General features: G+C 39.0%; 1 protein-coding gene across 1 annotated transcript in view; it reads right to left on the bottom strand.

The window, feature by feature from the left end:
- myo1eb (myosin IEb) overlaps nt 1-15,000 on the bottom strand; it is a 39,550-nt gene that overhangs the window by 22,357 nt on the left and 2,193 nt on the right. The gene's annotated exons all lie outside the window — the stretch shown is intronic.

Here is a 15,000-nt window from a genome sequence, read left to right as displayed (position 1 = left end):
AGTACACAAGCACAGACAAGAACACAAGTACACAAGTACAGACAAGAACACAAGTACACACAAGAACACAAGTACACACAAGAACACAAGTATACACAAGAACACAAGTACAGACAAGAACACAGGCACAGACAAGAACACAAGTACACAAGTACAGACAAGAACACAAGTACACACAAGAACACAAGTACACACAAGTACACACAAGAACACAAGTACAGACAAGAACACAAGTACACACAAGAGCACAAGTACAGACAAGAAAGGCAAGTACAGACAGGAACGCGAGTACAGACAAGAACGCAAGTACACACAAGAACACAAATACACACAAGAACACAAGTACAGACAAGAACACACAATAGCACAAGTACACACAAGAACACAAGTACACACAAGAACACAAGTACAGACAAGAACACAAGTACACACAAGAACACAAGTACAGACAAGAACACAAGTACAGACAAGAACACAAGTACAGACAAGAACACAAGTACAGACAAGAACACAAGTACAGACAAGAACACAAGAACACAAGTACAGACAAGAACACAAGTACAGACAAGAACACAAGTACACACAAGAACACAAGTACACACAAGAACACAAATACAGACAAGAACACAAGTACAGACAAGAACACAAGTACAGACAAGAACGCAAGTACAGAGAAGAACGCAAGTACAGACAAGAACGCAAGTACAGACAAGAACACAAGTACAGACAAGAACACAAGTACAGACAAGAACACACAAGAGCACAAGTACAGACAATAGCACAAGTACACACAAGAGCACAAGTACAGACAAGAACGCAAGTACAGACAAGAACGCAAGTACACACAAGAACACAAGTACACACAAGAACACAAGTACACACAAGAACACAAGTACAGACAAGAACACAAGAACACAAGTACAGACAAGAACACAAGTACAGACAAGAACACAAGTACACACAAGAACACAAGTACACACAAGAGCACAAGTACACACAAGAACACAAGTACAGACAAGAACACAAGTACACACAAGAACACAAGTATAGACAAGAACACAAGTACAGACAAGAACACAAGTCCAGACAAGAACACAAGTCCAGACAAGAACACAAGTACACACAAGAACACAAGTACACACAAGAACACGAGTACAGCCAAGAACACAAGTAAGGACAAGAACACAAGTACAGACAAGAACACAAGTACAGACAAGAACACAAGTACAGACAAGAACACTAGTACAGACAAGAACACAAGTACACACAAGAACACAAGTACAGACAAGAACACAAGTACAGACAAGAACACAAGTAAAGACAAGAACACAAGTACAGACAAGAACACACTATAGCACAAGTACAGACAAGAACACAAGTACAGACAAGAACACAAGTACAGACAAGAACACAAGTACAGACAAGTACAGACAAGAACACAAGTACAGACAAGAACACAAGTACAGACAAGAACACAAGTACAGACAAGAACACAAGTACAGACAAGTACACACAAGAACACAAGTACAGACAAGAACACAAGTACAGACAAGAACACAAGTACACACAAGAACACAAGTACAGACAAGAACACAAGTACAGACAAGAACACAAGTACACAAGTACACAGAAGAACACAAGTACAGACAAGAACACAAGTACACACAAGAACACAAGTACACACAAGAACACAAGTACAGACAAGAACACAAGTACAGAAAAGAACACAAGTACAGACAAGAACACAAGTACACACAAGAACACAAGTACAGACAAGTACACAAGCACAGACAAGAACACAAGTACACAAGTACAGACAAGAACACAAGTACACACAAGAACACAAGTACACACAAGAACACAAGTATACACAAGAACACAAGTACAGACAAGAACACAGGCACAGACAAGAACACAAGTACACAAGTACAGACAAGAACACAAGTACACACAAGAACACAAGTACACACAAGTACACACAAGAACACAAGTACAGACAAGAACACAAGTACACACAAGAGCACAAGTACAGACAAGAAAGGCAAGTACAGACAGGAACGCAAGTACAGACAAGAACGCAAGTACACACAAGAACACAAATACACACAAGAACACAAGTACACACAAGAACACAAGTACAGACAAGTACACAAGCACAGACAAGAACACAAGTACACAAGTACAGACAAGAACACAAGTACACACAAGAACACAAGTACACACAAGAACACAAGTATACACAAGTACAGACAAGTACACACAAGAACACAAGTACAGACAAGAACACAAGTACAGACAAGAACACAAGTACAGACAAGAACACAAGTACAGACAAGTACACACAAGAACACAAGTACAGACAAGAACACAAGTACAGACAAGAACACAAGTACACACAAGAACACAAGTACAGACAAGAACACAAGTACAGACAAGAACACAAGTACACAAGTACACAGAAGAACACAAGTACAGACAAGAACACAAGTACACACAAGAACACAAGTACACACAAGAACACAAGTACAGACAAGAACACAAGTACAGAAAAGAACACAAGTACAGACAAGAACACAAGTACACACAAGAACACAAGTACAGACAAGTACACAAGCACAGACAAGAACACAAGTACACAAGTACAGACAAGAACACAAGTACACACAAGAACACAAGTACACACAAGAACACAAGTATACACAAGAACACAAGTACAGACAAGAACACAGGCACAGACAAGAACACAAGTACACAAGTACAGACAAGAACACAAGTACACACAAGAACACAAGTACACACAAGTACACACAAGAACACAAGTACAGACAAGAACACAAGTACACACAAGAGCACAAGTACAGATAAGAAAGGCAAGTACAGACAGGAACGCAAGTACAGACAAGAACGCAAGTACACACAAGAACACAAATACACACAAGAACACAAGTACACACAAGAACACAAGTACAGACAAGTACACAAGCACAGACAAGAACACAAGTACACAAGTACAGACAAGAACACAAGTACACACAAGAACACAAGTACACACAAGAACACAAGTATACACAAGAACACAAGTACACACAAGAACACAAGTACAGACAAGTACACAAGCACAGACAAGAACACAAGTACACAAGTACAGACAAGAACACAAGTACACACAAGAACACAAGTACACACAAGAACACAAGTATACACAAGAACACAAGTACAGACAAGAACACAGGCACAGACAAGAACACAAGTACACAAGTACAGACAAGAACACAAGTACACACAAGAACGCAAGTACACACAAGAACACAAATACACACAAGAACACAAGTACAGACAAGAACACACAATAGCACAAGAACACACAAGAACACAAGTACACACAAGAACACAAGTACAGACAAGAACACAAGTACACACAAGAACACAAGTACAGACAAGAACACAAGTACAGACAAGAACACAAGTACAGACAAGAACACAAGTACACACAAGAACACAAGTACACACAAGAACACAAGTACAGACAAGAACACAAGAACACAAGTACAGACAAGAACACAAGTACAGACAAGAACACAAGTACAGACAAGAACACAAGTACACACAAGAACACAAGTACAGACAAGAACACAAGTACACACAAGAACACAAGTACAGACAAGAACGCAAGTACAGAGAAGAACGCAAGTACAGACAAGAACGCAAGTACAGACAAGAACACAAGTACAGACAAGAACACAAGTACAGACAAGAACACACAAGAGCACAAGTACAGACAATAGCACAAGTACACACAAGAGCACAAGTACAGACAAGAACGCAAGTACAGACAAGAACGCAAGTACACACAAGAACGCAAGTACACACAAGAACACAAGTACACACAAGAACACAAGTACACACAAGAACACAAGTACAGACAAGAACACAAGTACACACAAGAACACAAGTACACACAAGAACACAAGTACACACAAGAGCACAAGTACACACAAGAACACAAGTACAGACAAGAACACAAGTACACACAAGAACACAAGTATAGACAAGAACACAAGTACAGACAAGAACACAAGTACAGACAAGAACACAAGTACAGACAAGAACACAAGAACACAAGTACAGACAAGAACACAAGTCCAGACAAGAACACAAGTCCAGACAAGAACACAAGTCCAGACAAGAACACAAGTACACACAAGAACACAAGTACACACAAGAACACAAGTACACACAAGAACACAAGTACACACAAGAACACGAGTACAGCCAAGAACACAAGTACAGACAAGAACACAAGTACAGACAAGAACACAAGTACAGACAAGAACACAAGTTCAAACAAGAACACAAGTACAGCCAAGAACACAAGTACACACAAGAACACAAGTACAGACAAGAACACAAGTACAGACTAGAACACAAGTACACAAGTACACACAAGAACCCAAGTACACACAAGAACCCAAGTACAGACAATAACACAAGTACAGACAAGAACACAAGTACACACAAGAACACAAGTACACACAAGAACACAAGAACACAAGTACAGACAAGAACACAAGTACAGACAAGAACACAAGTACAGACAAGAACACAAGTACAGACAAGAACACTAGTACAGACAAGAACACAAGTACACACAAGAACACAAGTACAGACAAGAACACAAGTACAGACAAGAACACAAGTAAAGACAAGAACACAAGTACAGACAAGAATACACTATAGCACAAGTACAGACAAGAACACAAGTACAGACAAGAACACAAGTACAGACAAGAACACAAGTACAGACAAGAACACAAGTACACACAAGAACACAAGTACACACAAGAACACAAGTACAGACAAGAACACAAGTACACACAAGAACACAAGTACACACAAGAACACAAGTACACACAAGAACACAAGTACAGACAAGAACACAAGTACAGACAAGAACACAAGAACACAAGTACAGACAAGAACACAAGTACAGACAAAAACACAAGTACACACAAGAACACAAGTACAGACAAGAACACACAAGAACACAAGTCCAGACAAGAACACAAGTCCAGACAAGAACACAAGTACAGACAAGAACACAAGTACAGACAAGAGCACAAGTACACAAGTACACACAAGAACACAAGTCCAGACAAGAACACAAGTACAGACAAGAACACAAGTCCAGACAAGAACACAAGTCCAGACAAGAACACAAGTCCAGACAAGAACACAAGTACACGCAAGAACACAAGTATAGCCAAGAACACAAGTACACACAAGAACACAAGTACAGACAAGAACACAAGTACACAAGTACACACAAGAACAGACAAGAACACAAGTACAGACAAGAACACAAGTACACACAAGTACACAAGTACAGACAAGAACACAAGTACAGACAAGAACACAAGTACACACAAGTACAGACAAGAACACAAGTACAGACAAGAACACAAGTACAGACAAGAACACAAGTACAGACAAGAACACAAGTACAGACAAGTACACACAAGAACACAAGTACAGACAAGAACACAAGTACAGACAAGAACACAAGTACAGACAAGAACACAAGTACAGACAAGAACACAAGTACAGACAAGAACACAAGTACAGACAAGAACACAAGAACACAAGTACACAGAAGAACACAAGTACAGACAAGAACACAAGTACACACAAGAACACAAGTACACACAAGAACACAAGTACAGACAAGAACACAAGTACAGAAAAGAACACAAGTACAGACAAGAACACAAGTACAGACAAGAACACAAGTACAGACAAGAACACAAGTACAGACAAGAACACAAGTACACACAAGAGCACACAAGAACACAAGTACACACAAGAACACAAGTACAGACAAGAACACAAGTACACACAAGAACACAAGTACAGACAAGAACACAAGTACAGGCAAGAACACAAGTACAGACAAGAACACAAGTACAGACTAGTAACCAAGTACAGACTAGTAACCAAGTACAGACAAGAACACACTATAGCACAAGTACAGACAAGAACACAAGTACACACAAGAACACAAGTACAGAGAAGAACACAAGTACAGACAAGAACACAAGTACACACAAGAACACAAGTACAGACAAGAACACAAGTACAGACAAGAACACAAGTACACACAAGAACACAAGAACACAAGTACAGACAAGAACACAAGTACAGACAAGAACACAAGTACACACAAGAACACAAGTACAGACAAGAACACAAGTACAGACAAGAACACAAGTACAGACAAGAACACAAGTACAGACAAGAACACAAGTACAGACAAGAACACAAGAACACAAGTACAGACAAGAACACAAGTACAGACAAGAACACAAGTACACACAAGAACACAAGTACAGACAAGAACACACAAGAACACAAGTACAGACAAGAACACAAGAACACAAGTACAGACAAGAACACAAGTACAGACAAGAACACAAGTACAGACAAGAACACAAGTACAGACAAGAACACAAGTACAGACAAGAACACAAGTACAGACAAGAACACAAGTACACACAAGAACACAAGTACAGACAAGAACACACAAGAACACAAGTCCAGACAAGAACACAAGTCCAGACAAGAACGCAAGTACAGACAAGAACACAAGTGCACACAAGAACACAAGTCCAGACAAGAACACAAGTACAGACAAGAACACAAGTACAGACAAGAACACACAAGAACACAAGTACAGACAAGAACACAAGTACAGACAAGAACACAAGTACACACAAGAACACAAGTACAGACAAGAACACAAGTACAGACAAGAACACAAGTACAGACAAGAACACAAGTACAGACAAGAACACAAGTACACACAAGAACACAAGTACACAAGTACAGACAAGAACACAAGTACACACAAGAACACAAGTACACACAAGAACACAAGTACACACAAGAACACAAGAACACAAGTACAGACAAGAACACAAGTACAGACAAGTACACACAAGAACACAAGTACAGACAAGAACACAAGTACAGACAAGAACACAAGTACAGACAAGAACACAAGTACAGACAAGAACACAAGTACAGACAAGTACACACAAGAACACAAGTACAGACAAGAACACAAGTACAGACAAGAACACAAGTACACACAAGAACACAAGTACAGACAAGAACACAAGTACAGACAAGAACACAAGTACACAAGTACACAGAAGAACACAAGTACAGACAAGAACACAAGTACAGACAAGAACACAAGTACACACAAGAACACAAGTACACACAAGAACACAAGTACACACAAGAACACAAGTACACACAAGAACACAAGTACACACAAGAACACAAGTACACAAGTACAGACAAGAACACAAGTACAGACAAGAACACAAGTACAGACAAGAACACAAGTACAGACAAGAACACACTATAGCACAAGTACAGACAAGAACACAAGTACAGACAAGAACACAAGTACACACAAGAACACAAGTACACACAAGTACACAAGTACAGACAAGTACACAAGTACAGACAAGAACACAAGTACAGACAAGAACACAAGTACAGACAAGAACACACTATAGCACAAGTACAGACAAGAGCACAAGTACAGACAAGAGCACAAGTACAGACAAGAGCACAAGTACAGACAAGAGCACAAGTACAGACAAGAACACAAGTACAGACAAGAACACAAGTACAGACAAGAACACAAGTACAGACAAGTACACAAGTACAGACAAGAACACAAGTACACAAGTACACACAAGAACACAAGTACAGACAAGAACACAAGTACACACAAGAACACAAGTACACACAAGAACACAAGTACACACAAGAACACAAGTACACACAAGTACACACAAGAACACAAGTACACACAAGAACACAAGTACACACAAGAACACAAGAACACAAGTACAGACAAGAACACAAGTACACACAAGAACACAAGTACACACAAGAACACAAGTACACACAAGAACACAAGTACACACAAGAACACAAGTACACACAAGAACACAAGTACACACAAGAACACAAGTACACACAAGAACACAAGAACACAAGTCCAGACAAGAACACAAGTACAGACAAGAACACAAGTACACACAAGAACACAAGTACACACAAGAACACACATTGAGAAAGGGCCCCAGTAACACTGCAGGTTGTTCCTTCTGCTGGTGATGTCATCAACGTGCTGCTCTAATACCTCCTGTACAACATCAACTGATGGAAACATGTTTACAAACATTCCATCTTGTTGTTGATCACTTCATGTTTCATCAACATTTTCATCTCCTCAACTTAAATCTGCATTTTTAATATTATCAATACGCATCCATTCATTATTGTTGGTTGTGGTTTTTGGATCTTCTTCTATTCTGGAAAGAGGATTATTCCCTTCTTTGTTTCATTCTACGTCCTTATAAACTTGTCGTGGATTCTTAAATACGCTGACACAGCTTTGATTTGATCTGTATGAACATATTGATATTTATAATGACATGTGTAAGTTATTATCATCAGATCTTGGAATATGATTGATATTTGAAGGTATTTGAAGGTACACGTGTACCTTTTGGTAAAGCTAGTATTCTCATCGGGGGAATATTTCTTGCAGTTTGGTGCTGTGCCACTGAGTTGACGTCTTTTATTTGTGGTGGAACAGGATTTAAAGTCAAATCGTTGACAAAACTTTCATCTGGAACTTTACCTGAAATCATCTCCTGTGACGTGGAGCGAAGCCAGTCGACCAGAAGCTGCTTTGGAAGATACAACTGTCCTGACAAGTATTATTTATTATTTATTTTATTATTATTATTATTATTATTAGTTTATTTATTTTTAATAATGATAATAATAATAATTATTATTATTGTTATTATTATTATTATTATCAATAATAATAATAATAATAATAATAATAATAATAAATAAACTTATAATAATAATGATTATTATTATTACTGGTATTATTATTAAAAAAAAATAAATGAATAATAATAATAATAATAATAATAATAATAATAATAATGATTATTATTATTATTATTATTATTATTATTATTATTATTGTTGTTCTTTTGGACATTTAATGACTTAATGTTGAAAAGGTTGTTGATGGCAGACTGCACACACATGTTCTGGACCAGTACTTTTGTCTAAATTGTTCTTGAACAAATGTAATTATTTCCTTTTTTAATTTTTGTCTTGTGTTTATTAATTGCATAATTCTTTGTTCTTTCCTACACGACCAGTGTTGTTCATTATTTACATATTTGTCTTTTTTGGATTTCAGATTTTTTGTTCTGTTCAGTATTATTGTTAACAACAGTGTAACATCTTTTATGTGTTTTTACATATGTGTTTACTTTATTGGTATCATATTTAACTTTTTTTAAATATCTATTTGTATTTCATATCTATGCTATTTGGCGTGTTGATGTTCTCAGTAGATTTCCTTTTCAGAGCTGTAGGAGCTGACATCACATCCTGCTCTTTGTCCTTTTCATATTATATTCATAACCACAATCATCTTCATTGCCAAGTCAGTTGACACGGTCAAGGAGCAAAGATGAAACATCACTGAAGAAGTTCAACGTACAAGAGTCAAATGAGGAGTTTTGATTGTCATCGAGCACAACAGTTTGTGCAAAGTTCACGGATAAAGGTCCAGAAGAACGAGGAAGGTGCCTCAACGTCACGCATTGACGTAGACATTCAGGTTAGGGAGTACAGGTCCTGGAGGCGTACAGGTCCTGGAGGCGTTCAGGTCCTGGAGGCCTCCAGGTCCTGGAGAGATGGCAGATTGCAGCCAATCACCTTCTCGGCAGACGGAATGACACGCTGCAGTCTGCCCTTGTCTTTGGTAGTTGCAGCAGCGTACCAGATGGTGATGGAGGAGGTGAGAATGGACTCAATGATGGAGGTGTAGAAGTGCACCATCATCGTCTCTGGCAGGTTGAACCTCCTCAGCTGCCGCAGGAACTACGTCCTCTGCTGGGCTTTCTTGACGATGGAGTTGATGTTCAGCTCCCACTTGAGTTCCTGGAAGATGACGGTTCCCAGGAAGCGGCAGAACTCCACAGAGTCGACTGGGGAGTCACACGGGGTGATGGGGGTGATGGGGGTGATGGAGGTGATGGGGGTGAGTGGAGCTGCCTTCTTCTTCAAGTCCACAACCATCTCCAGCGTTGAGCTCCAGGTTGTTCTCACTGCACCAAGTCACCAGATGTTCAAGCTTCCACCTGTAGGCGGACTCATCCCCACCAGAGCGGAGCCCCATGAGGGTGGTGTCGTCCGCACATTTCAGGAGCTTGACAGACTGGTGGCTGGAGGTGCAGCTGTTGGTGTACAGGGAGAAGAGCAGAAAGAACGCAGCCTTGAGGAGAACCGGTGCTGATGGTGCGGGATATTTATTGCAGATATGAGCGCGGGCTTCTCCATTATAAAATGTGCCGCATGTATCAAGCTCCTTCGTTGGTGTTTGAAGTAAATTCCTCTTTCCACATTAAATGGTGACTTTGATGAACAATATTTTAACCATTAAAATCCACTTACGTTTTTTTACCTTTAGTGGTGACGTATTTCTGAGTATTTACCGTATCACAGCTTCTATTTTTCCACCGCTAGGCTGGGTCTCCAACACGTGAGAGAAGATGACGCTGACGATCGACTTTTTGAAATGAGGACGAAGGCTCCACCTCCGGGGGGGGGGGCTTTCAAACGTCTGCTCTGTTTCCCAGGAAGCCTCAGAGCTTATGTCCAGACAAATGTTTTTGTCAACTGTAACATGAAAGAACCAGATGACGCCTGGCTGCATCGTCAGCGCCACCTGCCGCTTCCTGTGGGTTTCACTGTGTGAGGGTGGCCCCTGGGGGACAGTGGGGGGGGCAGACTTGTAAGGGAGCCGTGAGCCGAGCCACAGGCTGTGTTGTTGTATGAAGCCTCTTGATCAGAAAGAAGATCAGACTGATCACAACGCTGCTGGGAGCAGGACTCAAGGACTCAACCTTCTCTTTGTTCTGCACAATAAATCACCTTCAATATTCTCAGTTTTGTTTCCTTGCAGCAGGTTGGTTGACCTCAGCATCGTTGCAGAAGAACTTCTTCCACACACCACTTACTTGTAGGTTCAAGTGGATTTGACTCCACGTGGTCACAAGTTTCTGTGGATTCATGTTTTTCATATTTTTCATGAATCCGGCAAAGTAATGGAACCAAAGAGATAAAATATCAATCTAACAGATCCACAGACATGGACCAGGTAAGAAAGTACATAAATATACATGTAAAGGTAGAGTTTGTAATCTAACCACTACAGAGTGACCGAGTCTACACCGCACACTGGACACGGTCCAATGTACATTCTGAACCAGAACCTGTACATTTATAGTAAATAATATGATGATGTCATCAAGCGTCTTACTGTAAATATCATTTATAGTAAATAATATGATGACGTCATAAAGTGTCTTACTGTAAATATCATTTATAGTAAATAATATGATGACGTCATAAAGTGTCTTACTGTAAATATCATTTATAGTAAATAATATGATGACGTCATAAAGTGTCTTACTGTTAATATCATTTATAGTAAATAATATGATGATGTCATAAAGCGTCTTACTGTAAATATCATTTATAGTAAATAATATGATGACGTCATAAAGTGTCTTACTGTAAATATCATTTATAGTAAATAATATGATGACGTCATAAAGTGTCTTACTGTAAATATCATTTCCTGAACCATGTCTGTGTGTACTGCAGTTGCTGTGTTTCAGATATTTTTAGCCCGAAAAACGCGAGAATAATAATAACAATAAAACTCAAAGAAAAAGATGAGTGGTCAGTTAGTTTGTCTTTACCTATATACGTACATATATATGTTTATACTATATACACACGTCAGTAGGTGTGTTTATATTATATATATATATGGTTTATATTTATATTACATTTCACTGCATATATGACACTGTCGTCACGACAGTGACGACAGGGCTGTGGCTGCATAGGTTCATTCCTTCCACCTGGTTACAGTGCAATTCTATGATGGGATGGTGTTTGTGGGTTTGCTAACAGTGGTTATCATTGTGAAGTAGGGCTGCACCATTATGGCTGAAATGATAATCAGGATTATTTTCGTCAATATGGTGATCACCGTTATTTATCACCACTATTCATCCATTTTGGAGAACAGAATTATTTTATGCCGCTTCGTAAATTAACACAAGATAATAATAATCCTTCACAACAATAATGAACTTTATGAAGCTGAAAACAAATAAACTAATCTTTGAATCTGAACGGGACATGCTGTCACTGTGGACGTCAACTGGAGCAGGGGGGCGACTTCCTCTGCAGCAGACGTCTGCATGTGCTGCCATCTTGGTGAGGACTCAGCTGTTGACCAATCACAAGCCTACAATGCTACCATGTGACCTGAGCGAGCCGCCATGCATGCACGTGCGTCACGACGATGAAAAGAGAAATTGTTTTTATGAATTTATTATTATCATCATTCAATAATAATAATAAATGTATTATACAATTTGAATGGAAATAATAATAGTAATAAGGGACAGTTAATCAGCCTCAGTTTCCATGGAAACCATCCCATCATCTGTAGCAGAATTCCCAGCATTCCTGTTTCCCCCGGGAGACGTTCCAACACGCCCTGCGCTGAGCACAAGCAGTTTCAAGGCCCTTGGAAAACTCCCTGGAAACCACCTGGAAAGTCATCCAGAGGCTCCAGGGGGCCCTCAACCTGTGGTCCAGGGCCCAGGGTCCAGGACTGTTTGACCAGAGTCCATCACTGACCCATCCAGAAACAGTCAAACAATCAAACAGTCGAAACAGTAGAAACAGTCAAAGTACATCACTGATCCTTCATTAGATAAATACAATGTTCTCTATTGATCTGAGCCAAACAGTAGAAACGGTCAAACAATAGAAACAGTCAAACAGTAGAAACAGTCAAACAGTCAAACAGTAGAAACAGTCAAAGTCCATCACTGATCCTTCATTAGATAAATACAATGTTCTCTATTGATCTGAGCCAAACAGTAGAAACGGTCAAACAATAGAAACAGTCAAACAGTAGAAACAGTCAAACAGTCAAACAGTAGAAACAGTCAAAGTACATCACTGATCCTTCATTAGATAAATACAATGTTCTCTATTGGTCTGAGCCAAACAGTAGAAACAGTCAAACAATAGAAACAGTAGAAAGAGTCCAACAGTAGAAACAGTCAAACAGTAGAAACAGTCCAACAGTAGAAGCAGTCAAACAGAGGAAACAGTCAAACAGAAGAAACAGTCAAACAGAAGAAACAGTAGAAACAGTAGAAACAGCCAAACAGTAGAACAGTAGAAACAGCCAAACAGTAGAAACAGTCAAACAGTCAAACAGTAGAAACAGTCAAAGTCCATCACTGATCCATCATTAGATAAATACAATGTTCTCTATTGATCTGAGCCAAACAGTAGAAACAGTCAAACACAAGAAACAGCCAAACAGTAGAAACAGTCCAACAGTAGAAACAGTAGAAAGAGTCCAACAGTAGAAACAGTCCAACAGTAGAAACAGTCCAACAGTAGAAACAGTCCAACAGTAGAAACAGTCAAACAGAAGAAACAGTAGAAACAGCCAAACAGTAGAAACAGTCAAACAGTAGAAACAGTCAAAGTCCATCACTGATCCTTCATTAGATAAATACAATGTTCTCTATTGATCTGAGCCAAACAGTAGAAACGGTCAAACAATAGAAACAGTCAAACAGTAGAAACAGTCAAACAGTCGAAACAGTAGAAACAGTCAAAGTACATCACTGATCCTTCCTTAGATAAATACAATGTTCTCTATTGGTCTGAGCCAAACAGTAGAAACAGTCAAACAATAGAAACAGTCAAACAGTAGAAACAGTTAAAGTCCATCACTGATCCTTCATTAGATAAATACAATGTTCTCTATTGGTCTGAGCCAAACAGTAGAAACAGTCAAACAATAGAAACAGTCAAACAGTAGAAACAGTAGAAACAGCCAAACAGTAGAAACAGCCAAACAGTAGAAACAGTAGAAAGAGTCCAACAGTAGAAACAGTCAAACAGTAGAAACAGTCCAACAGTAGAAGCAGTCAAACAGAGGAAACAGTCAAACAGAAGAAACAGTCAAACAGAAGAAACAGTAGAAACAGTAGAAACAGCCAAACAGTAGAACAGTAGAAACAGCCAAACAGTAGAAACAGTCAAACAGTCAAACAGTAGAAACAGTCAAAGTCCATCACTGATCCATCATTAGATAAATACAATGTTCTCTATTGATCTGAGCCAAACAGTAGAAACAGTCAAACACAAGAAACAGCCAAACAGTAGAAACAGTCCAACAGTAGAAACAGTAGAAAGAGTCCAACAGTAGAAACAGTCCAACAGTAGAAACAGTCCAACAGTAGAAACAGTCCAACAGTAGAAACAGTCAAACAGAAGAAACAGTAGAAACAGCCAAACAGTAGAAACAGTCAAACAGTAGAAACAGTCAAAGTCCATCACTGATCCTTCATTAGATAAATACAATGTTCTCTATTGATCTGAGCCAAACAGTAGAAACGGTCAAACAATAGAAACAGTCAAACAGTAGAAACAGTCAAACAGTCGAAACAGTAGAAACAGTCAAAGTACATCACTGATCCTTCATTAGATAAATACAATGTTCTCTATTGGTCTGAGCCAAACAGTAGAAACAGTCAAACAATAGAAACAGTCAAACAGTAGAAACAGTTAAAGTCCATCACTGATCCTTCATTAGATAAATACAATGTTCTCTATTGGTCTGAGCCAAACAGTAGAAACAGTCAAACAATAGAAACAGTCAAACAGTAGAAACAGTAGAAACAGCCAAACAGTAGAAACAGCCAAACAGTAGAAACAGTAGAAAGAGTCCAACAGTAGAAACAGTCAAACAGTAGAAACAGTCCAACAGTAGAA

Source organism: Zeus faber (assembly GCF_960531495.2).
Source record: "Zeus faber genome assembly, chromosome: 8".
Lineage (NCBI taxonomy): Eukaryota > Metazoa > Chordata > Actinopteri > Zeiformes > Zeidae > Zeus > Zeus faber.
This window is presented reverse-complemented; position numbering and strand designations above follow the sequence as displayed.